Consider the following 24871-nt stretch of genomic DNA (forward strand, 5'->3'; position numbering starts at 1 on the left):
TTAAGGAACTGGACAAAGAAGAAAAACTGAGCCCAAATCAGGAGAAAAAGGAAATAAAAATTAGAGCAGAAATAAATAAAACAGAGAACATAAAAATTATAGAAAAGCTTAATCAAACTAAGAGTTGGTTCTTTGAAATGATAAAATTGACAAACCTTTAACTAGACTAATCAAGGAAAAAAGAGAAATAACAAAAATCAACAAAATAACAAATTTAAAAAGGAGACATTACAAGTCTTACCACAGAAATTCACAAGATTACAGAGGCTATGATGAACAACTATATGCCAGCAAACTGGACAGCCTAGAAGAAATGGAAAAATTCTTAGAAACATACAGTTTACCAAGACTGAAACAGGAAGAAATAGGAAATCTGAATAGACCAATTACTAGAAAGAAGATTGAAAAAGTAATAATAAAAAATCTCCCAACAAAGAAAAGCCCAGGCTCTTATGGAGAATTTTACCAAACATTTAAAGAAGAATTAACACCAATCCTTCCCAGACTCTTCCAATAAATTGAAAAGAAGTAAACAGTCCCAAACTCATTTTACAAAGCCAGAATTATCCTTATACCAAAGCCAGAAAAGAAAACCACTAGAAAAGAAAACTACAGGCCAATATATCTGATGAATATAGGTGCAAGAATTCTTAATAAAATACTAGCAAACCAAATACAGCAGCACGTTAAAAGGATTATTCATCATGATCAAGTGGGATTTATCCCTGGGATGTAAGGATAGTTCAGCATAAGCAAATCAATGAACATGACATATCACCTTACTAGAATGAAAGAAATGAATAATACGAGCATCTCAACATACAGAAAAAGCATTTGACAAAATTCAACATTCATCATGATAAAAACTCTTAACAAATTAGGGAAAGAAAGAACATACCTCAACATAATAAAGGCTGTGTATAACAAACCCACAACATCATACTCAATGGTGAAAGGTTGAAAACTTCTCCTCTAAGATCAGGAACAAGACAAAGATGTCCAGTTCCAGCACTCCTATTCAACATAATACTGGAAGTTCTAACTAGAGCAATCAGGCAAGTAAAGAAATAAAAGGTATCAAAAATGGGCATTAAGAAGTTAAATTATCTATATTTGTGCATCACATGATTTTATATATAGAAAATCCTAAATAAAATCCTTTATTTTCCTAAAGAAAATCCTAATCCTTTAGAAAATCCTAAAGGATTTTCTAATTAGGATTAGAAAATCCTAATTTAGGATTTAGAAAATCCTAAATCCTAGGATTTAGAAAACCCTAAAATCCTAGAAAATCCTAGAAAATCCTAAAGAATCAACCAAAGGCTATTAGATCTAATCAACAAATTCAGGAAGGTTGCAGGATACAAAATTAACATACAAAAGTCAGTGGCAAAAATTTTTCTGAGAAAGAAATAAATCCCATTTAGAATAGCATCAAATAAAATAAAGTACTAAGGAATAAGTTTAACCAAGGAGGTGAAAGATATTTACTCTGAAAACTACAAAAAAAAGAAAATTGATGCAAATAAATGGAAAGATATCTCATGTCCATGGATTAGAATAAATAATATTGTAAAAATGTCAATACTACCAAAAGCCATCTATGGGTTTAATGCAATCTTTATCAAGATTCCAAAGGCATTTTTTTTTTTTTACAGAAGTAGAAAAAACCCACCTAAAATTTATATGGAACCACAGAAGACCCCCAGTGGCCAAAGAAATCATCAGAATGAACAAAGCAGGAGGCAACACGCTTCCTGATTTCACATTATACTACAGAGCTATAGTAATCAAAACAGTACAGTGTTGTCATAAAAACAGACAACAGACCAGTAGAACAGAATCAAGAGTCCAGAAATAAACCCAAGCGCCTGCGTCAATTAATATTTGATAAGGGATCCAAGAATATTCAGTGGAGAAAAGACAGACTCTTCAATAAATGGTGCTGGGATAACCGGATATGCACATGGAAAAGAATGAAATTGGACTCCTATCTTACACCACTCACAAAAATTAACTCAGAATGGATTCAAGTTTTAAACGTAAGACCTAAAACCATGAAACTCCTAGAAGAAAACAGAAATAAAGTTCCTCAACTTGGGTCTTGGTAATGACTTTTTGGATACAACACCTAAAGCATAAGCAACAAAATAAAAAATAAACCAGTGGGATTACCTCAAACTAAAAAGCTTCTGCACAGCAAAAGAAACCATCAGCAAAGTGAAAAGACAACCTACAGAATAGGAAAAGTATTTGTAAACCATGTATTTGATAAGGGGTTAATATCCAAAATATATAAAGAATGTATACAGCTCAATAGAAAAATAACAAAGAACCCAATTTAAAAAGGGTCAAGGGATCTGAATGGACATTTTGCTAAAGAAGATACACAAAAGGTCAACAAGTACATGAAAAGAAACTCAAAAACACTAATCATGAGAGAAATGCAAATTAAAATTACTATGAGACATCACCTCACACCTGTCAGAATGGCCATCGTCAAAAAGAGAGAACAAATGTTGTCATGGATGTGGAGAAAAGGGAACCCTTGTGCACTGTTGGTGACATAATACAACCACTATGGAAAAGAGTATGGAGGATCCTCAAAAAATTAAAAATAGAACTAACACATGATTCAGCAATTGCACTTCTGGCAATATATCCAAAAGAAACAAAAACACTAACCCCAAAAGGTATCTGTACCTGCATGTTCATTGCAGCACTATTTACAATAGCCAAGACATGGAAACAACCTAAGCAGACATTGATGGATGAATGGATAACGAAGTTCTAATATGTATATATGTATGTATGTATACACACACACACACAATGGAATATCATTCAGCCGTAAAAAATGAGGAAATCCTATTATTTGTGATGACATGGATGAAACTTGAGGGCATTATGTTAAATGAAATAAGTCAGACAGAGAAAGACAAATACTGTATGATCTTACTCATACATGGAATCTTTAAAAAACATAACAAAACAAAAAACACCTCAGAGAAAAAGAGGTCAGATTTGTAGTTGTCAGAGGTGGGGCGGGGGGTGGTGGTGGTGGGGGGACTGGGGAAAGGTGGTCAAAAGGTATAAACTTCTAGTTATAAGATAAATAAACACAAGGGGTATAGCATACAACAGGTTTACTATAGTTAGAACTGCTGTATGATACACAGGAAAGTAGTTAAGAGAGTTAATCCTAAGAGTTCTAATCACAAGGGGAATATTTTTTTTTCTTTTCTTCTTGTCTTTTTATTGTATCTGTATGAAGTGATGGATGTTAGCTGAACTGATTGTAGTAATCACCGCACAACATGTATAAATCAAACCATCGTGCAGTATGCCCTAAACTTATACAGGGATGTATGTCAATTATTTCTCAATAAAATGGGGGGAAAAAGACAGCTTCTAGAGCTGCACTGCTCGGTACGGTAATCACCAACCATATATGGTTATTGAAATTAAACTCAATTAAAGTTAAATAAAATTTAAAATTCAGTTCTTCAAACTAGTCACATTTCAAGTTCTAGTTCTCATATTGGATATTGGACAGATATAGAACTTTTCCATCATTGCAGAAAGACCTATTAGACAGCTTCCCTAGAGTGAACACACTGCTTATTATGCTTCTTCGTGACCCGAAGTGACTCAATAAGGGAATGACAGAAGTAGGCTTGGGGGACTTTAGTACCAAGTGCAGTGTGAAAACCTAACAAGGAAGAACAAGGCCATATTTTTATATATGTATCTAGACACCCATAATTACTACCCAAAGAGGTGTTATTCAGGCACATTCACATCAAGAATCCTCTCTATTTACAGTCCTGTGCCCTCCATTTCTCTTTTTATTTCATTTACTGCTTTTGAACCTGCATGTAAAACACATCTAGTTTTTCTCCACAATTAAATATTTTCCAAAAATGCTATTTCCCATGTAGAAGAAAAACACATTAGCACAATCCTCTCATGAATTTATATACTTCCCAATTAAGAGGAGAGATAAATCATTATCCTAGCCCAGAAAGTAATTTCATATAAAATGAGAATAGAGAAAAGGTTAGCAAGTTGCACGAGCTAGTCTAGGACTGAGTAATAGGTTCAAATTTCCCAGCAACAAATAAATTGAAACTCTGGCCCCTAACCATTCACAATCCACCTAGGCCAAAATAATGATGCAAAAAAGATAACGTAATGGCTCATACGTAAAAATTATTAACCTTACACCTGTTTGAGTTTATGTTGTCAGCATAAACGAACAGGGGAGGGACGGGAAGCAGGTAATACAGAAGAAGAAGGGGGAAACTGAATCATGATACAGGGATGCTCAAATCTAACGTGAGACAGCAAAAGTCTATTCTTTTTCAGCAGAGAACTTTATGTTGTACTTTTCAGTAGCATGCAGATGAACTCTTTGTATATTCCTATGATAATTGTTATGGTATGACTGGTATGACCACTGTATGGTATGACTGGTATGACCACTGTTAGGACTGAACTGTGTCTCCTCAAAATTCACATATTAAAGCCCTAAATCACAGGACCTCAGAATCTAACTGTCTTTAGAGACAGGGCCTTGAAAGAGATGATCAAGTTAAAATGAGGCTGTTAGGATGGGCCCGAATCCAGTAGGACTCATGTCCTTATGAGAAGAGGAAACTGGGACACATGGAGAAGATGCCGAGTTAGGGTACAGGAGAGGGTGGCCAAGTGCAGGCCGAGAGGAGAGCCCTCAGAGGAGAACGGTTCCAGCAGTACCTTGAGCCCACACTGCCAGCCTCTACAACAGAGAGAAAACATTTCTGTTGTTTGAGCCACCCAGTTCATGGTACTTCGCTATGGGGCCCTACCAAACTACTACAGCCACTGTGGAAAACAATTCGAAAGCTACTCAGTTGATAAAAATAATTACCATGTGACCCAGGAATTCTCTTCCTGGGTATCTAGTCAAGACGACTGAAAGCATATATCCACTAAAAGACTTGCACACAAAAGTTTTAGCAGCATTACTTATTAATAACCCCAAATTGGAAACAACCTAAATATTCATCAACTAAAAAATGGATAGAATAGTATGGTATATTCTTACAACTGTTGAATACTATTTGGCAATATTACTTGGCAATAGATAGGAATGAAGAACTGATACAAGCTAAGACACGGAAATAAAGCATTACACTAAGTAAAAGAAGCCAGACACAGAGACCGTGTACTGTATGGTTCAGTTTACATGAAATGTCCAAAAACGGCCAATCTATGGAGACAGAAATCAGATTACTGGTTGCCTGGAGTGAAGGGGAAAGACGATTACAATTTAATAGTAAGTGGGCATAAGCAATCTTATTAGGATGATGGAAATAATCCAGAACTGATTTATAGTGATGGTTCAACAAGTTGGTCAGTTTACCAAAAATATCATTGAATTGCACACTTGGGATGGGTGGTGCCTTTTCTTTGTCACCAGTAAAAGTATAAAGCATTAAAACTCAATAAATTTATTTCAAAAGTTATAAAATTATGCCTTAATGAAGTTATTTTTTTAAAGTGCCTTGATACAGTTTTTTTTTTTAAATATTGTTTCCAGAATGAAAAGAGAGGCAGACAGGTTGCAGGGAACAAAAATAAAGACCAATCTTGTGAGAATTCCAAATGAGAAGAGAAGAAAAATTAGTCAGTAGCTTAGTGGGGAATGAATTGAGGAAAAATTTAATGTGATTCCTTTGAGACTAAAGAGTAGCAATAAGAAGAATAAAGTCCCCAAGTAAGTGAAAGATACAGTTTATGACACTGAGCCACTTTCCTCTGTGTAACTCCTGAAGAACCAAAACTTGTGAGAGAGATTTCTGAGTGGTATTTGGCCACCAGAACTGGACACACCTCTCCTAATCCCTCTGTGCAATACCTGTAAAGGTGAAGAAAAACATGAAAGTCTCTCTACTAAAAGCTAGCACTTGCAGTCCAGCTACTGTCAAATGTGTAAGAAACTCTGCCAACTGAAAAAAAGCACAACCTAGAAGTTGAGAATTATGTTTTATTTGGCAGTCAAAACTGAGGACTTCAGCCCGGGAAACAGCATCTCAGACAGCTCTGAAGGACTGCTCCGAAGAGGTAAGGCGGGGAGCGAGGACACACAGGAGTTTTTGCAACAAACACCAGGTAGTCGGAACGTCAAAAGATTGCTGTTCATTCAGGAAAACCAGACATCTCAAGTTAATGAATTTAGCACTTTTCTAATACGTATGAAGATGCAAGAGTCTGGGCTCACTGAAATCATTCCTTTGATCTGCACCTCAGCTATCTACGGCCAGTGTCCTGTTTTTCTCCAGCCTGAATCCCCTCAGATTGCACAGTTCGGGGGGTATAGTGGCTGCAACATCCATCGCTTACTAATATGGCAGGTGGCATTTTTCCTCCATATCTGAAGGAGGAATAAATCACACATCATTCCATGGCCTGTAATCAGCTCCCTCTAATGTCTTACATCCAGGGCCCCATGGCAGAGTTGTTAATTTTCCCCCAACATCTCTTTATTCTGAAATAGAAGTGTTAGCTAGTCATGGTGACTCAAAATAAAGTTCGCATCTCCCAATATCATTTGCAGCTCGAAGTGGCCATGAGGCTAACTCCTGGCCACTGAAACATAAGAGGATGTGCCTTAAGTAGTTCCTAAGACCCTTCCTTAAAAGGAATCTGGTGCACGTCCACCCCTTTCTTCTTCTTCCCTTTCGCTAGCCTTCTCCTTTAGAGGCAAGTGCTACCATCTTAGACCAGGAGGAAAATGTGACATCATAGAAATGGTGGGACATGGCATCATGGAGTGGCCCTTGTTCACACAGCCCTGGACTTTTGCACAAGAGAAGGAGTTTCCATTCTTGGTTAAATTAAATCAAAACCCACTTCTCTAGGTTCTGTAACCAAGCTCATTGTACTGTGGAGTAGGCTCCGGCAGAGGGACGCAGAGAGCCCACTGGGTCTTGCCAATTAAAAGTCAGTCAGAAAGGATCTTGCTGTGATTTAAGTCATAGAGTGTTCTGCCTATGTTTTCCTCTAAGAGTTTGACAGTGTCTGGCCTTACATTTAGGTCTTTAATCCATTTTGAGTTTATTTTTGTGTATGGTGTTAGGGAGTGTTCTAATTTCATTCTTTTACATGTAGCTGTCCAGTTTTCCCAGCACCATGCAAGACGGAAATAAAGACACAGACCTACTAGAGAATGGACCTGAGGACACGGGGAGGGGGAAGTGTAAGCTGTGACAAAGTGAGAGAGTGGCATGGACATATATACACTACCAAACGTAAAATAGATAGCTAGTGGGAAGCAGCCGCATAGCACAGGGAGATCAGCTCGGTGCTTTGTGACCACCTGGAGGGGTGGGATAGGGAGGGTGGGAGGGAGGGAGACGCAAGAGGGAAGAGATATGGGAACACATGTATACGTATAACTGATTCACTTTGTTATACAGCAGAAGCTAACACACCATTGTAAAGCAATTATACTCCAATAAAGATATTTTAAAAAAAGGAAAGTCAGTCAGTCTTCTTCAAAGTAACTTAAAAGAGACTTGAAGTTCTCTTTAGGGTCAATGCTCAGTCGTCCATGGCACCTTCCCCACCCTGCTTCATTCTCCCAAGATGTCATCTGATTCTCCCAAAGCAAGCAGTTATCTTCATAGTCGTGGCCAGAGGAGCCTCTGTTCTATGTGCTGTCTTCTGGGCCTTCACTGTCCCCTGGTCAAGGTGCTCTCCGGACATCAAGCTCTGTGTTCCCTGGGGCCACATCAGTGGTCTCCCCCCGATCCCGAGGTGTCTGCCCACCGAGCTGTCTGGTTGAGGGTGGACACTGGCATTGCACAACTCTGTGTTCTCCCAGTCCGGACCCTAGGACTCTGCCGGTCCACCAGGACTCTGACCTCTTCTGCTCCCTGTGAGCCTTCCTGGATTTCCTGCCCTCTCTCCATAGGCTGCAGGAACTCAGCTACAATCACTTATCTGTGTACTTCCTCTATCCTCTGACACTGTTACTGTTTCTTTTGCCCTGAATGTAAAGGAAAGCTCTTTAGCCTGATTCCAGCACCACTCTTGATCTATTTAGGGAGAAATTCTACCTTTTCTCTCTTTACAAAGTCCGACTCCTTGGGAGAGTGCGATCTCCCAAAAACAGCACTGAGATTTCGAGCTGATGGATGGCTTCTCACAACCTCTCTGTTCCAGATGGTGTATGCCCTCTCCTTCCCTAGAGGGTAATAAGCCTTCTCGGTGGTCTAATAATTTCACACTGTTATTTACAGTAGCATCACGTGCCAACAGAAACACGTCTACATAGAAATAAAAGAAGGAGAATCAGATCTTGGAAAATACCAACTCTAGTTGTTTGCAATACTGTAGACAACTCTCCTCGGAAGCTACCTGAATGGTGCTCAGAATCTTGGGTGCATTTTTAATTCATTTGCTTCTTCACTTGGCATTTGTAACCGTGGACATTTTATCACAGGCTCTAAGCTTGGTACTAAATAAAGAAAAAAGTTCTCTGACAGCTGCACAAGGAGCTGAATTAGGAACCTCTTTAAGTTTACTTGGAAACGCATAACTGATGGAGAAGCATGTGAAGCAAAAAGCACCCCCTTACAGCCTAGCAACATTTTCAAAGTTGCTGACTGTCACATTTGTTTCATATCATTTGGAAGACTTCATTTTCGAGCTCCTTTTAATCTTAATCCAGGGCCACGTTTCAGTTTAATAATTCATTAGCAGATCTTTGCAACTTATTGCCTGCTGAGTTTACTGAAGATTGATTAGTAATTTTATCGTTTCTAAGTTTTCTGTATATGTTTTCCTAAGTGTCATCTCCTGCTGATTCTAATACTTTCTTGTTTGACTTTTGTTTTTCTTTTTCTGCTTTGCCACTGTGCATTGATCAATCATTCCCATCCCCCAGAGTATGCATCATTGAAACCTGAGATTCTATGGTCACTTTATCTATTTTTAAAAAACTTTACTAAAGTATAGTTGACTTACGATGCCGTGCTAATTTCTGCTGTACAGCAAAGTGATTTCATTACACATATATTCTTTTTCATATTCTTTTCCATTATGGTTGATTACAGGATGTTGCATAGAGTTCCCTGTGCTCTACAGTAGGACCTTGTTGTTTATCCATCCTGTATATACTAGTTTGCATCTGCTAATCCCACACTTCCATTCCACCCCTCCCCACACACCCTCGGCAACCACAACTTTGTTCCCTATGTCTGTGAGTCTGTTTGTTTCATAGATATGTTCGTTTGTGTCTTCCTTTAGATTTCTGTGGTCATTTTCCATCGTACAGACCTGCTTCAATGGCATATCCATGTTTCAGAGAAGCTTTATTCTGCCTTTTGCCCAATAACCACCAATCCAAATCAGTCGTGCACTCAGTTACATAAGGCATAATTGGGCAAAACATGGGCATTGGAGCAAGACCCAGCTAGAATTTGAAGTTTGCCTCTATTACTTTCTATCTGGACTGTAAACCAGTTATTTTTTTTACTTAACTTCCCTACACTTCAATTTATTCATCTGCAAAGTTGTAATGACTTCCTAGTATTGCTATGAGGAATAGATGAAGATATATATGTAAAATATGCTATCACTGAAAAATTCTCTATATAGTATTTTCGTACTATACTATCCATAAAAATACTAAAATACTACACCCTAAAAATGACAGATGGTACATTAGATTTCTATTTCATCTATTTTTATTTTTTTCTTTTCATCCATTTGAGTCACTCACATGAACAAACTTTTCATTGGTTTCATTGTAACACACATGGCATTATCTGAGACACTGAGAATAGTCCTTCTCCTAATTTTAAGTCATAGGTATTTCCAATTTTGTTGTACCATGTCAATTTCACATTCCATTCTATTGAGAGAACTCTATTTTTAAGACCGTTTAATAAGCCTGTTCTTTTTTCTCTTCAATTTTTTTTTTTTTTTGGCCACACCACATGGCTTGCGGGATCTTAGTTCCCCAACTGGGGACTGAACCTGGCGGTGGAAGCCCTGAGACCTAACCACTGGACCACCAGGGAAGTCCCTAATAAGCCTATACTGATCGCCAAAAACTCTCTTAACCTCCCATGTCTCACCATCCCACTAAGATCTTAAAGACAAAGAAGGGGCAGTATTGACACATGTAAACACAACTCTGTGCAAAGGCACAGGTGATCATCCATCTTAATTGGAAGACTGTTGATAAAAACAGTCTTCACAGCCGCATAGCACAGAGAGATCAGCTCAGTGCTTTGTGACCACCTAGAGGGGTGGGATAGGGAGGGTGGGAGGGAGACGCAAGAGGGAGGAGATATGGGGATATATGTATATGTATAGCTGATTCACTTTGTTATACAGCAGAAACTAACACACCATTGTAAAGCAATTAGACTCCAATAAAGATGTTAAAAACAAGACAAAACAAAACAAACAAAAAATAACAGTCTTCAGCAAACCCAGACTAATCCCACCGAAATTCAATGCTGCAGTGAACTGCTCTAACCTTAGGGTGTTTTGCACTGTAGCTAGGCAGAAAACTGAGAATTTCAATCTGAAGATGTCAGTAATAGTTGTTTCCAGAGATTTCTGGTTGGTGCAGTGCTGCATAACCAAGTTTTTATACTAATACGAATGTGTCATTTTTAAATGTTGAAAATCATCCTCTTTGATTTCCGGCTTCCTCATAATAAATGTACTATGTGTTCATTTCTGAAAATTTAGAAAAGTCAGAAAAGTAACAAAAAGAGAGCAAAAAAGGCTTGAGGTCTTGTGCACTCCCATTTCTGTTAAGGGTGCAGCCGCCTTAGAAACTTGGTGTTTTGGTTCGTGTGGTGATATCTTGGACTTAGATGTATGAGGGAGCAGGGAGGGGGGATGGCAATTTTCACTTAATAACCTCAACTCCTCCACCTCTGGGTGATAAAAGCCAAGGGAAGAGAACAATAGTGAGAAACGCTGAAGTGGGAGAAATACATTGCTTCACAGGGTCACCCAGACAATGACCCATGACAACATAACCTGCCTCAGAGGTGAGATTTCTGCCTCTGAGAAATGTGTTAACACATCTACTTGAATTGAGAAATGAAGTCAGACCTTTTCTGACTAAAATTAGGTCTGATTTAGATTTTTTTTTGACTATGGGAAATGGCTTTGGCATATACATTATAAATATTTTCCACAAGCTAAATGCCCTAATTCTACAGCACTATGATTTAAAACAAACAAACTTAAAACATGATAAGGTAAAAGCATTTCTGACCAAAATTGCTTTCGGCCAAATGCATTTAAATAACAAGAATTTAATTTTCTCAGTCTTTTCTAGGTAAACCAGGTCAAACCTAATGTCTCTAAACAAATGAATAAAATCTTTTATATACATTGGATTTACCTTGAAAAACACAGTACTCAGAAACTGAGAGAGTAAATTCAGTAGTGAACCAGGTAGCAAATCAAGTCAGGTGTTTTGCTTTCAAGAATATTTAAGGGGTGGCTTAATCATGTTGCTAGCGAATAGATCATTAAAAAGAATGTCTGATTACCCTATTTGGTTGCAAAGAAACAGGATAATCAAAAAAACCTTTAAACAGATTAATGTACATATAAATTCTGTGTGTATATTGTGTATGTGTTTACGTTACCAAATGCATTTCTGATAAAATTTTATTTTCATATTTAACAATTATTTATCAAACGTTTTAATATATTTGTGCTGCTTTGACCAATTATGGAAATAAGTGATTGTTAAGATAGAAGAATTTTTTAATATCTAGAGTCTAATAATTAAAAATAAAACACTGAAAAATTTAAATCTCTATATATGTACAATATATATGTACAAGATAAATACATATACACTATACATATACATGAATTATGTGTGTATATATGTATATACACACATATATAAATATATACCAGTATAAATATATACCATATATATACACATACATATATATTTTTATTGATTATCATATTTCTTTGCAAACAATATAGGGTTACCAAGACCACATTTAATCATAACAATGTAATAGAGTAAAGAAATTTTATGAGGGACAAGGAATGAAAATACAAGGTCAAGGAGAGAAAGGAACAAAGTAAAATTTCTGACTTTAAAAGTGAGCATATTCACGTATTTTTAAAATGAATGATGACAGGTCATCAAATCACCATGATATTTATATTCCACTGATACATTTAAAGAATGACACAGTGGTTTCATTTTAAAATGTCAGTACTCACTAGCACTGTAAATTACATTCCTTAAAACTATTTTAGGAGAGGAGCTTCAAAATGGCGGAAGAGTAAGACGTGATCACCTTCCTACCCACAAATACACCAGAAATACATCTACACGTGGAACAGCTCCTACAGAACACCTACTGAACGCTGGCTGAAGACCTCAGACCTCCCAAAAGGCAAGAAACTCCCCACGTACCTGGGTAGGGCAAAACAAAAAAGAAAAAACAGAGACAAAAGAATAGGGACGGCACCTGCACCAGTGGGAGGGAGCTGTGAAGGAGGAAAAGTTTCCACACACTAGGAAGCCCCTTCGCGGGCGGAGACTGCGGGAGGCGGAGGGGGGAGCTTCGAGGCCGCGGAGGAGTGCACAGCAACGGGTGCGGAGGGCAAAGCGGAGAGATTCCCGCACAGAGGATCGGTGCCGACTGGCACTCACCAGCCCGAGAGGCTTGTCTGCTCACCCGCCGGGGCGGGCGGGGCTGCGAGCTGAGGCTCTGAGGCTCGGGATTCGGTTTCGGACGGAGCGCAGGGAGAGGACTGGGGTTGGCGGCGTGAACACAGCCTGAAGGGGTTAGTGCGCCACAGCTAGCCGGGAGGGAGTCCGGGAAAAAGTCTGGACCTGCAGAAGAGGCAAGAGACTTTTTCTTACCTCTTTGTTTCCTGGTGCGCTGCTTAAAGGAGCTCCAGAGACGGGCGTGAGCCGCGGCTAAAAGCGCGGACCCCAGAGACGGGCATGAGACGCCAAGGCTGCTGCTGCCGCCACCAAGAAGCCTGTGTGCGAGCACAGGTCACTCTCCACACACCCCTTCCAGGGAGCCTGTGGAGCCCGCCACTGCCAGGTTCCCGGGATCCAGGGACAACTTTCCAGGGAGAACGCACGGCGCGCCTCAGACTGGTGCAACGTCATGCCAGCCTCTGCCGCTGCAGGCCCGCCCCGCACTCCGTGCCCCTCCCTCCCTGTGGCCTGAGTGAGCCAGAGCCCCCGAATCAGCGGCTCCTTTAACCCCGTCCTGTCTGAGCAAAGAACAGATGCCCTCCAGCGACCTAAATGCAGAGGCGGGGCCACATCCAAAGCTGAGCCCTGGGAGCTGTGCGAACAAAGAAGAGAAAGGGAAATCTCTCCCAGCAGCCTCAGGAGCAGCGGATTAAATCGCCGCAGTCAACTTGATGTACCCTGCATCTGTGGAATACCTGAATAGACAACGAATCATCCCGAATTGAGGAGTTGAACTTTGGGGGCAAAGATATATTTTTTTTTCCCTTTTTCTCTTTTTGTTAGTGTGTATGTGTATGCTTCTGTGTGTGATTTTGTCTTTATAGCTTTACTTTTACCATTTGCCATGGGGTTCTGTCTGCCCGTTTTTTTTTTTATTACTTCTAAAATTTTTTTCTTAATAATTATTTTTTATTTTAATAACTTTATTTTACTTTATTCTTTCTTTCTTTGTATTTTCTCTCCCTTTTATTCTGACCTGTGTGGAGGACAGGCTCTTGGTGCTCCAGCCAGGCATCAGGGCTGTGCCTCTGAGGTGGGAGAGCCAACTTCAGGACACTGGTCCTCAAGAGACCTCCCAGCTCCACATAATATCAAACGGCAAAAATCTCCCAGAGATCTCCATCTCAACGCCAAGACCCAGCTTCACTCAACGACCAGCAAGCTACAGTGCAGGACACCCTATGCCAAACAACTAGCAAGACAGGAACACAGCCCCACCCATCAGCACAGAGGCTGCCTAAAATCATAATAAGGCCACAGACACCCCAAACACACCACCAGACGTGGACCTGCCTACCAGAAAGACAAGATCCAGCCTCATCCACCAGAACACAGACACTAGTCCCCGCCACCAGGAAGCCTACACAACCCACTGAACCAACCTTAGCCACTGGGGACAGACACCAAAAACAACAGGAACTACGGACTATTTGCCTGCGAAAAGGAGACCCAAACACAGTAAGTTAAGCAAAATGAGAAGACAGAGAAACACACAGCAGATGAAGGAGGAAGGCAAAAACCCAACAGACCTAACAAATGAAGAGGAAACAGGCAGTCTACCTGAAAAAGAATTCAAAGTACTGATAGTAAAGATGATCCAAAATATTGGAAATAGAATGGAGAAAATACAAGAAACGTTTAACAAGGACCTAGAAGAACTAAAGAGCAAACAAACAATGATGAACAACACAATAAATGAAATGAAAAACTCTCTAGAAGGGATGAATAGCAGAATAACTGAGGCAGAAGAACAGATAAGTGACCTGGAAGATAAAATAGTGGAAATAACCACCACAGAGCAGAATAAAGAAAACACAATGAAAATAATTTAGGACCGTCTCAGAGACCTCTGGGACAACATTAAACACACCAACATTCAAATTATAGGGGTCCCAGAAGAAGAAGAGAAGAAGAAAGGGACTGAGAAAATATTTGAAAAGATTACAGTTGAAAATTTCCCTAATATGGGAAAGGAAATAGTTAATCAAATCCAGGAAGCACAGAGAGTCCCATACAGGAAAAATCCAAGGAGAAACATGCCAAGACACATATTAATCAAACTATCAAAAATTAGATACAAAGAAAAAATATTAAGAGCAGCAAGGGAAAAACAACACATAACACACAAGGGAATCCCCATAAGGTTAACAGCTGATCTTTCAGCAGAAACTCTGCAGGCCACAAGGGACTGGCAGGACATATTTAAAGTGATGAAGGAGAAAAACCTACAGCCAAGATTACCCTACCCAGCAAGGATCTCATTCAGATTTGATGGAGAAATTAAAGCCTTTACAGACAAGCAAAAGCTAAGAGAATTCAGCACCACCAAACCAGCTTTACAACAAATGCTAAAGGAACGTCTCTAGGCAGGAAACACAAGACAAGGAAAAGACCTACAATAACAAACCCAAACCAATTAAGAAAATGGGAATAGGAACATACATATCGATAATTACCTTAAATGTAAATGGATTAAATGCTCCAACCAAAAGACACAGACTGCCTGAATGGATACAAAAACAAGACCTGTATATATGCTGTCTACAAGAGACCCACTTCAGACCGAGGGACACATACACACTGAAAGTGAGGGGATGGAAAAAGATATTCCATGCAAATGGAAATCAAAAGAAAGCTGGAGTAGCAATTCGCATATCAGACAAAACAGCCTTTAAAATAAAGACTATCACAAGAGACAAAGAAGGACACTACATAATGATCAAGGGATCAATCAAAGAAGAAGATATAACAATTGTAAATATTTAAGCACCCAACATAGGAGCACCTCAATACATAAGGCAAATGCTAACAGCCCTAAAAGGGGAAATCAACAGTAACACAATCATAGTAGGGGACTTTAACACCCCACTTTCACCAATGGACAGATCATCCAAAATGAAATAAAAAAGGAAACACAAGCTTTAAATGACACATTAAACAAGATGGACTTAATTGGTATTTATAGGACACTCCATCCAAAAACAACAGACTACACATTCTTCTCAAGTGCTCATGGAACATTCTCCAGGATAGATCATATCTTGGGTCACAAATCAAGCCCCGGTAAATTTAAGAAAATTGAAATCGTATCAATTATCTTTTCTGACCACAACGCCATGAGAGTAGGAATCAATTACAAGGAAAAAAACGTAAAAAAACACAAACCACATATAGGCTAAACAATATGTCACTAAATAACCAAGAGATTACTGAAGAAATCAAAGAGAAAATCAAAAAATACCTAGAGACAAATGACAACGAAAACATGACGACCCAAAACCTTAGGGATGCAGCAAAAGCAGTTCTAAGAGGGAAGTTTATAGCAATACAATCCTACATTAAGAAACAAGAAACATCTCAAATCAACAACCTAATCTTACACCTAAAGCAATTAGAGAAAGAAGAACAAAAAAACCCCAAAGTAAGCAGAAGGAAAGAAATCATAAAGATCAGATCAGAAATGAAAGAAACAATAGCAAAGATCAATAAAACTAAAAGCTGGTTCTTTGAGAAGATAAACAAAATTGATGAACCACTGGCCAGACTCATGAAGCAAAAATGGGAGAAGACACAAATCAATAGAATTAGAAATGAAAAAGGAGAAGTAACAACAGACACTGCAGAAATACAAAGTATCATGAGAGATTATTACAAGGAACTCTATGCCAATAAAATGGACAACAACCTGGAAGAAATGGACAAATTCTTAGAAAGGCACAACCTGCCAAGACTGAATCAGTAAGAAATAGAAAATATTAACAGTCCAATTACAAACACTGAAATTGAAACTGTGGTTAAAAATCTTCCAACAAACAGAGCCAAGCACCAGATGGATTCACAGGCGAATTCTATCAAACATGTAGAGAAGAGTTAACACCCATCCTTCTCAAACTCTTCTAAAATATAGCAGAGGGAGGAACACTCCCAAACAAATTCTACGAGGCCACCATCACCCTGATACCAAAACCAGACAAAGATGTCACAAAGAAAGAAAACTACAGGCCAATATCACTGATGAACATAGATGCAAAAATCATGAACAAAATACTAGCAAACAGAATCCAACAGCACATTAAAAGGATCAAACACCATGATCAGGTTGGGTTTATCCCAGGAATGCAAGGATTCTTCAATATATGCAAATCAATCAATGTGATACACCATATTAACAAATTGAAGGAGAAAAACCATATGATCATCGCAACAGACGCAAAAAAGCTTTCGACAAAATTCAACACCCATATATGATAAAAAACCTCTAGCGAGTAGGCACAGAGGGAACTTTCCTCAACACAGTAAAAGCCATATATAACAAAGCCACAGCCAACATCGTCCTCAATGGTGAAAAACTGAAACCATTTCCACTAAGATCAGGAACAAGACAAGGTTGCCCACTCTCACCACTGTTATTCAAGATTGTTTTGAAAGTTTTAACCACAGCAATCAGAGAGGAAAAAGCAATAAAAGGAATGCAAATCAGAAAAGAAGAGGTAAAGCTGTCACTGTTTGCAGATGACATGATACTATACATAGAGAACCCTAAAGATGCTACCAGAAAACTACTAGAGCTAATCAATGAATTTGGTAAAGTAGCAGGATACAAAATGAATGCACAGAAATCTCTAGCATTCCTATACACTAATGATGAAAAATCTGAAAGTGAAATTAAGGAAACACTCCCATTTACCACTGCAACAAAAAGAATAAAATATCTCGGAATAAACCTACCTAAGGAGGCAAAAGACCTGTATGCAGAAAATTATAAAACACGGATGAAAGAAATTAAAGATGATACAAATAAATGGAGAGATATACCATGGTCTTGGATTGGAAGAATCAACATTGTGAAAATGACTCTACTACCCAAAGCAATCTACAGATTCAATGCAATCCCTATCAAAATACCACTGGCATTTTTCACAGAACTAGAACAAAAAATTTCACAATCTGTATGGAAACACAAAAGATCCCGAATAGCCAAAGCAATCTTGAGAAAGAAAAACAGAACTGGAGGAATCAGGCTCCCTGACGTCAGACTATAGTACAAAGCTACAGTAACCAAGACAGCAATGGTACTGGCACAAAAACAGAGATATACATCAATGGAACAGGAAAGAAAGCCCAGGGATAAACCCACACACATATGGTCACCTTATCTTTGATAAAGGAGGCAAGAATATACAGTGGAGAAAAGACAGCCTTTTCAATACATGGTGCTGGGAAAACTGGACAGGTACATGTAAAAGTATGAAATTAGAACACTCCCTAACACCATACACAAAAATAAACTCAAAATGGATTAAAGACCTAAAGGTAAGGCCAGACACTATCAAACTCTTAGAGGAAAACATAGGCAGAACACTCTTTGACATAAATCACAGCAAGATCCTTTTTGACCCACCTCCTAGAGGAATAGAAATAAAAACAAAAATAAACAAATGGGATCTAATGAAACTTAAAAGTTTTGCACAGCAAAGGAAACCATAAACAAGACGAAAAGACAACCCTCAGAATGGGAGAAAATATTTGCAAATGAAGCAACTGACACAAGGATTAATCTCCAAAATTTACAAGCAGCTCATGCAGCTCAATATCAAAAAAACAACCCAATCCCCAAATGGAGAGAAGACCTAAGTAGACATTTCTCCAAAGAAGATATACAGATTGCCAACAAACACATGAAAGGATGCTGAACATCACTAAACATTAGACAAATACAAATCAAAACTACCATGAGGTATCACCTCACACTGGTCAGAATGGCCATCATCAAAAAATCCACAAACAATAAATGCTGGAGATGGTATGGAGAAAAGGGAACCCTCTTGCACTGTTGGTGGGAATGTAAATTGATACAGCCACTATGGAGAACAGTATGGAGGTTCCTTAAAAAACTAAAAATAGAGCTACCATATGACCCAGCAGTCCCACTACTGGGCATATACCCTGAGAAAACCATAATTCAAAAAGAGTCATGTACCAAAATATTCATTGCAGCTCTATTTACAATAGCCAGGACATGGAAGCAACCTAAGTGTCCATCGACAGATGAATGGATAAAGAAGATGTGGCACATATATACAATGGAATATTACTCAGCCATAAAAAGAAACGAAATTGAGTTATTTGTAGTGAGGTGGATGGACCTAGAGTCTGTCATACAGAGTGAAGTAAGTCAGAAAGAGAAAAACAAATATCGTATGCTAACACATATATATGGAATCTAGGAAAGAAAAAAAAAAGCTCATGAAGAACCTAGGGGCAAGATGGGAGTAAAGACACAGACCTACTAGAGAATGGACTTGAGAATATGGGGAGGGGGAAGGGTAAGCTGTGACAAAGCGAGAGAGAGACATGGACATATATACACTACCAAACGTAAAATAGATAGCTAGTGGGAAGCAGCCGCATAGCACAGGGAGATCTGCTCGGTGCTTTGTGAGCACCTAGAGGGGTGGGATAGGGAGGGTGGGAGGGAGGGAGACGCAAGAGGAAAGAGATATGGGAACATATGTATATGTATAACTGATTCACTTTGTTATAAAGCAGAAACTAACGCACCATTGTAAAGCAATTATACTCCAATAAAGATGTTTAAAAAAAAACTATTTTAACGTATGATTAGAACTTCTAGATATCACCATTAAAATGCATGACAGCTCACAAAACTTTTTGCCATTCTCCTACAGGGTAAATGAGCACCAATCTTGGAGTCCATTGCTCCAGCGAACCCACCAATATTCATAATTAACAGGGCAACTGGGTGCTTTTCTAGACGTCACATTTCATTCTAAACAATTATTTCTGGCACTCTGTCCCAGTCGTTATACTAGGTTCTAACGATGCAATGGGGAAGGCCAACCTCCCTTCCTCAAAGGGCCGGAATTCTAACAGAGGCGATACAAACACAACAGACAACTTAACAGCAACGAGAAGAGCTCCCAGAGGGGCAGGTGCAGGATCCCGTGGACATGTTTCATGGGGGCCAGAGGAGTCTTCTCATTCCTGAAGACTGAGTCAGGGGTATCCAGGTGAAAGGACCAGAAAGGAGGAAATACAATTCCAAAAAGAAGACGATGAATGTGCAAAAACCAAATGGCGAAAGAAAAAGTAAATAGAGAAAGTAGGAAAAAAGTAAAGAAAGAAAGAAGGAGGAAGGAAAGAGAGAGGGAAGGTATTTATATAAAGGAACACTTTACAAAGAATATGAAAAATCACTGTGATGGTGGACATGACAAGGAGTACGTGTGGGTGGATGGGTGGGGCCAGGGCAGAGTGAGAACACAGTCACCATGGCACCTACGCCTGCACCTCAGAGGGAGGACCTGGGCTGACCACACAGAACTTTCAGAGGAGGGCTTCAAAAAGATGATTTGCAAGCCTTAGCTCCAATCCACCTCAGAAGTATGAAAGAATTGAGGTTAAAGAACTTCACTCCCTGAGAAAGACAAATACCGTATGCTATCACTTACATGTGGAATCTAAAGCATGACACAAATGAACCAGAAACAGACTCACAGACAGAGAGAACAGACTGGTGGTTGCCAAGGGGGAGAAGGTGCAGAAGGAGTGTGAGTCTGGGGTTCACAGATGCAAACTATTGTATATAGGATGGATAAACGACAAGGTCCTACTGTACAGCACAGGGAACCATGTTCAGTATATATCAATATATATCACTCTGCACATCCCTCAGGACCTTGTTACTGATGCTCCTGGATTAAAGTATCATGAATGACTCCGCACACTGTGGCTGGGTTTGGGGGGCGGGCAGTGATGGACTTTGTATTCCATTCCCCCCAAGAAAGGAGGGTTTCAAAAATGAGCTTCTTCAAGACAAGCAACAATTATAGTCTAAGGCTGGGATTCTATGAGAGGCAGATTGGAGATGGGACTCATCAGGTAATTGACCAAGAAATGTGAGGGGTCATTATCCCTGAGAGGATGACGAGTGTTAACAGGTGACAAGAGTACCAACAGGTCAGACGCCAGACAGGAAACAAGATGCTCGATTGCAACAGTGTCCAGGGAACTGAACAAAGGGGCAGATGAACTGGAAACAGTGAAGGACAGGAAAACTATCCAGGAAGGGTCTGTGTGAGAAGAATCCGTGTTAAGTTTCAGCTCCTATACTCAAAAAGCTCCTGATGCTATCACCTTGAAAAAAGGCCAAGAGACAACTCAGACCAACATGTGGTCAAAAGGAAGTTAACATCATCCTGAGTTATATTTTAAAAGAATATGTGTATGTATAATTGGTATAATAAAAATAAGAAATAATATTTCGGGACCTAGTTAAAGGGTGTGGCCTGATTGTTTTGAGTAGCTCAGGACCACACAAAATAGCCTGTTGGTTCTTAGCGGTTTTGCAAAAGAATTCATTAATATTTTTTTCAAGAAATGTCTAGTGTTTTTAGTGAGCTCTGCAGCTTTCCATAAAGGACTTTGAACTTCCAGTCCTGACCTCGTTGTCACCATGGATTTGGAGAAATGGGAGCAGAGGTGTCTGCTCAGAGGTCTCTTCTGGGTACCATCAATCAGAGGAGTGACAAGCGAGAGAGAGGCATGGACATATATACACCACCAAACGTAAGGTAGATAGCTAGTGGGAAGCAGCCGCATAGCACAGGGATATCAGCCCGGTGCTTTGTGACCGCCTGGAGGGGTGGGATAGGGAGGGTGGGAGGGAGGGAGACGCAAGAGGGAAGAGATATGGGAACATATGTATATGTATAACTGATTCACTTTGTTATAAAGCAGAAACTAACACACCATCGTAAAGCAATTATACCCCAATAAAGATGTTAAAAAAAATTAAAAAATTTAAAAAAAAAAAAACAATCCTGACACCACACTGCTTCTCTTCCACTTCCATACTGCAAAGAAATTAAGAAGAGTCCAAGTAAAAAGTCACTTTACAGAACGCTACTGCAGGGGAGCTGGGTCAAGTGGTCATGTCTATTTAAGAGGCGGGGCACACTGTAAAAGGCTCTACTCTTTTACCAAAAGATGTTTTAAATATCTTACAAGTTCTGGCAGCCCAGGAGGATGAATAGAGCATTGCATGACTATTTTTTCTCCCAAAATGTCAAACTATCATCACACTGCACGTCCATCCATGGGCATGGCTCCCAATGAGGCTGAGGAACTCAGGTGACCTTTATGGGCCCCTGCATATCGGATGGCTGTGCGCACAGCCTCTGAGACAGAGGTCTCTGTTTCCTGACTTCCAGCACCTGTGCCACCCACCTGCACCATCGGGGACATCAGCCACAGGAGGCTAAGGTGTGTGGCAGCGGCAGTAACAACTCCAGGCTCTCAAGTGCAGGTGCTCTGACCTGAAAATTAGAAATACCACCTTAAATGACAACTTACTGGCCCGAACTAGTTTCGTGGTCCTGCTCAACCACAGAGGGCAGGAAGTCCAGCCTTGGAGAGAGGAGTTAGCGAACAAAATGATCGACCACCACATCCAATGAGTAGTAATCCCAGCCAATGCGAACAAGCTTCCCTGGTATTAGGGAGATGCCTTTATGGGAGCGCATAGCCTCTGATGGGGATACGGGGCCTCTCGATTCTTCCCCTGGATGGTCACCCGTTTGTTGTTGCTTAAAAATAAAACATAATGTAGGGGGGAAATAAAAATAAAGGCCCTGAAATGTGAAAAATTTTAAAACATTATTAAAATTTTAAAAGAAATAAATACGTTACAGTGAGACAGTACAGAGCAAAATAGAAATATTTAAGTTAGTGTAAAGATCTTTGATAGTCAAGATTAAAAACTATAGGTTTTAATACAAATTTCTCTACTCAAGGGTAATTTGACATAAATTCTTAAGAAAAAGGGAAGTACTCTTAATTTAGAAATTAAAATTTCGTGATAGGATTTTTATGCAAAGAAGTGTCGGTCCTAGTTTTTCAGCTAACAAATCAGAACCAAGAATGGGCAGTTTATACTTCTGGAGTGTTGCCACAATGAGATTGGAAGGTCATCACTGTCACTTGTCATATAAATTGTACGCTTGTGCTATTGTTCCCAAACTTTCCAACGTAACCAGTTTACTGAAGAGTCTGAACCTGGGGCGGTACAAACAGGTAAGCATTTTGCTTTCCTACAAGCACTGACTACAGCTGTGCTCTGCCACCGCTTCTTATCCCCTTAACAACATCCTAAATAAATCCTAAGGCTTCCCACTCACTCCCAGGGAGTGAAAGCTCCAATTCAACTCGATGCAGCTTAACACCACAATATTATATCAACATCACCTCTGACTGATGTCTTCCCCTCCCCCTCCCCAGCATCACCCCCAGGGTTCAGACGAGTGCAAGGGCCGGATCACCTTCTTCATGGCTATTCCCCCAGCACCGTAGCTAAGATTCTAGCCAGAAAACGAGAGCGCAAAGCTCCCTGCTAGATCCCTCCAAGCTTCATGGGTGATTCTTGGAGTGCCCCATCTCGGGGTGCTGAGTAACCTCTGTTTGCCCCTCCAGACCGACACCCAGCTTCTCATCTCTGTTCTGGGCGCCCAGGAGGCTGACTTCTACATGAAGCTTCAACTGAGCTCTTTTGCTCGTTGGCTTCTGGTGGGAGACCGGAGTTTGGAGAAAGCTATTGAGGTATTTATTTCCATGACCCTCTCCTTGCCAGGACGGAGACTGCCGGTGACCAAGTCCTTCTTCAGAAGCCCATCGGTCCTGCTGGGCTGACCTCCCCTTCAGCTCCAGCTCTGGGTCCTAGTCACCACGTCCCCTCCTGGCCCCTGGGTCTGCGGTGGTTCAAAGCTACCCCTGCTGTGATGGCCAGGATGCTTCACTGCGCCTTGCTGGCTTCCCCAGCTCTAGTCACACCTGGTAAACGGTCCCTTCATCAATCTCTCTTCAGCTGCCCTATTTGAGTGCACACTACCTGCTTACTGTCGGGATGTGCCCGACAGTAAGGGCCAAAGACTTTTCCTGCCCCAGACAGAAAGGAGGAAACATCCCAGCACCTCTGATGCGGAGGACTCACAATCTGAACCACGTCCTTTTGACCCCTGCCTCTCCTTTAAATTGGGCGCCTATTAAGAAGGGGATAGACTTGTGATCATGGATCAGGGTCCGTTTTAAGACCTCATTATAAGCCCTGAGGGAGCTCTAGACTTCGCATGCAAAAAGGCTTCTCTAGACGGTGTATCACGTCATGCTCCTTTGTTCTTCATTCAGCAATTTTCAATTTGGGGGCAGCAGAAAGAGTCCATTCAACCTCCTGAAAGATCTACATTTACCAATTTATATAGTCAAAACTCAAGATAAATACACACTGTCATGAACTGAACTCATCTGTCAGGACTAGATATATCTGTAAGCGCAGATCCTCCCTAGCTGGAATAATCAGCTGTTAATGGATACTTGAGGATTCATCCTTATCTGCCTCATTACCTTCCCAAGAAAATAGCAAGTTATTCATACTGATTTCTAGCATTTGTTCTCTGAAACCTTTTATTATGTTTTCAACACACATCCAATGTCAAAACAGTACTCCCAGGACACTAATACAGAGATTCATCTAATGGTGTATTTAGCAAAATATCTGCTTTGAGAAGGAACAAGGGTACGAGCCCTCAGAGGCACTGTACTGGGTTTCATTTAGTTGGAATAAAACGCTACCTGAGAGCCGTCTCCAGCTAACCTTATGCTTTATTTGCACTTTTTTTTAGCTTATTAAAAGTGAAGGCGTTCAGAGGCTGAGTGAAATTACCAGCAAACTGTATCTCATGTCGAAGATCAGCAGGGGTCTTCTGGAGGCCTTCAATTTTTCTCTGAGTGTCAGGAAATCAGATCATTGCATCCAGCTGCACGCTGTTTTGATTGCACTGAAAGTCTGATTTAATTTGGTACAAATGGCAAATTATTCCTCTATCCCTGAACTGCATGTACTCCTAAAGTACTATATTTCAGGATGTCCTTAAAAGTTTAGAGTAGAAACCCGATTTCTAAACGTTCCTTCTCCATGCCTAGACCATTTGTAAAATGCCAACATGTCCTGGAGTAGCAAAGACATCACACACACATACATCCTCCCCTCCCTCCCCTCAGGCCGTTACAGAATATGTGTATGGACTC

Source organism: Delphinus delphis, chromosome 6 (genome assembly GCF_949987515.2).
Source record: "Delphinus delphis chromosome 6, mDelDel1.2, whole genome shotgun sequence".
Lineage (NCBI taxonomy): Eukaryota > Metazoa > Chordata > Mammalia > Artiodactyla > Delphinidae > Delphinus > Delphinus delphis.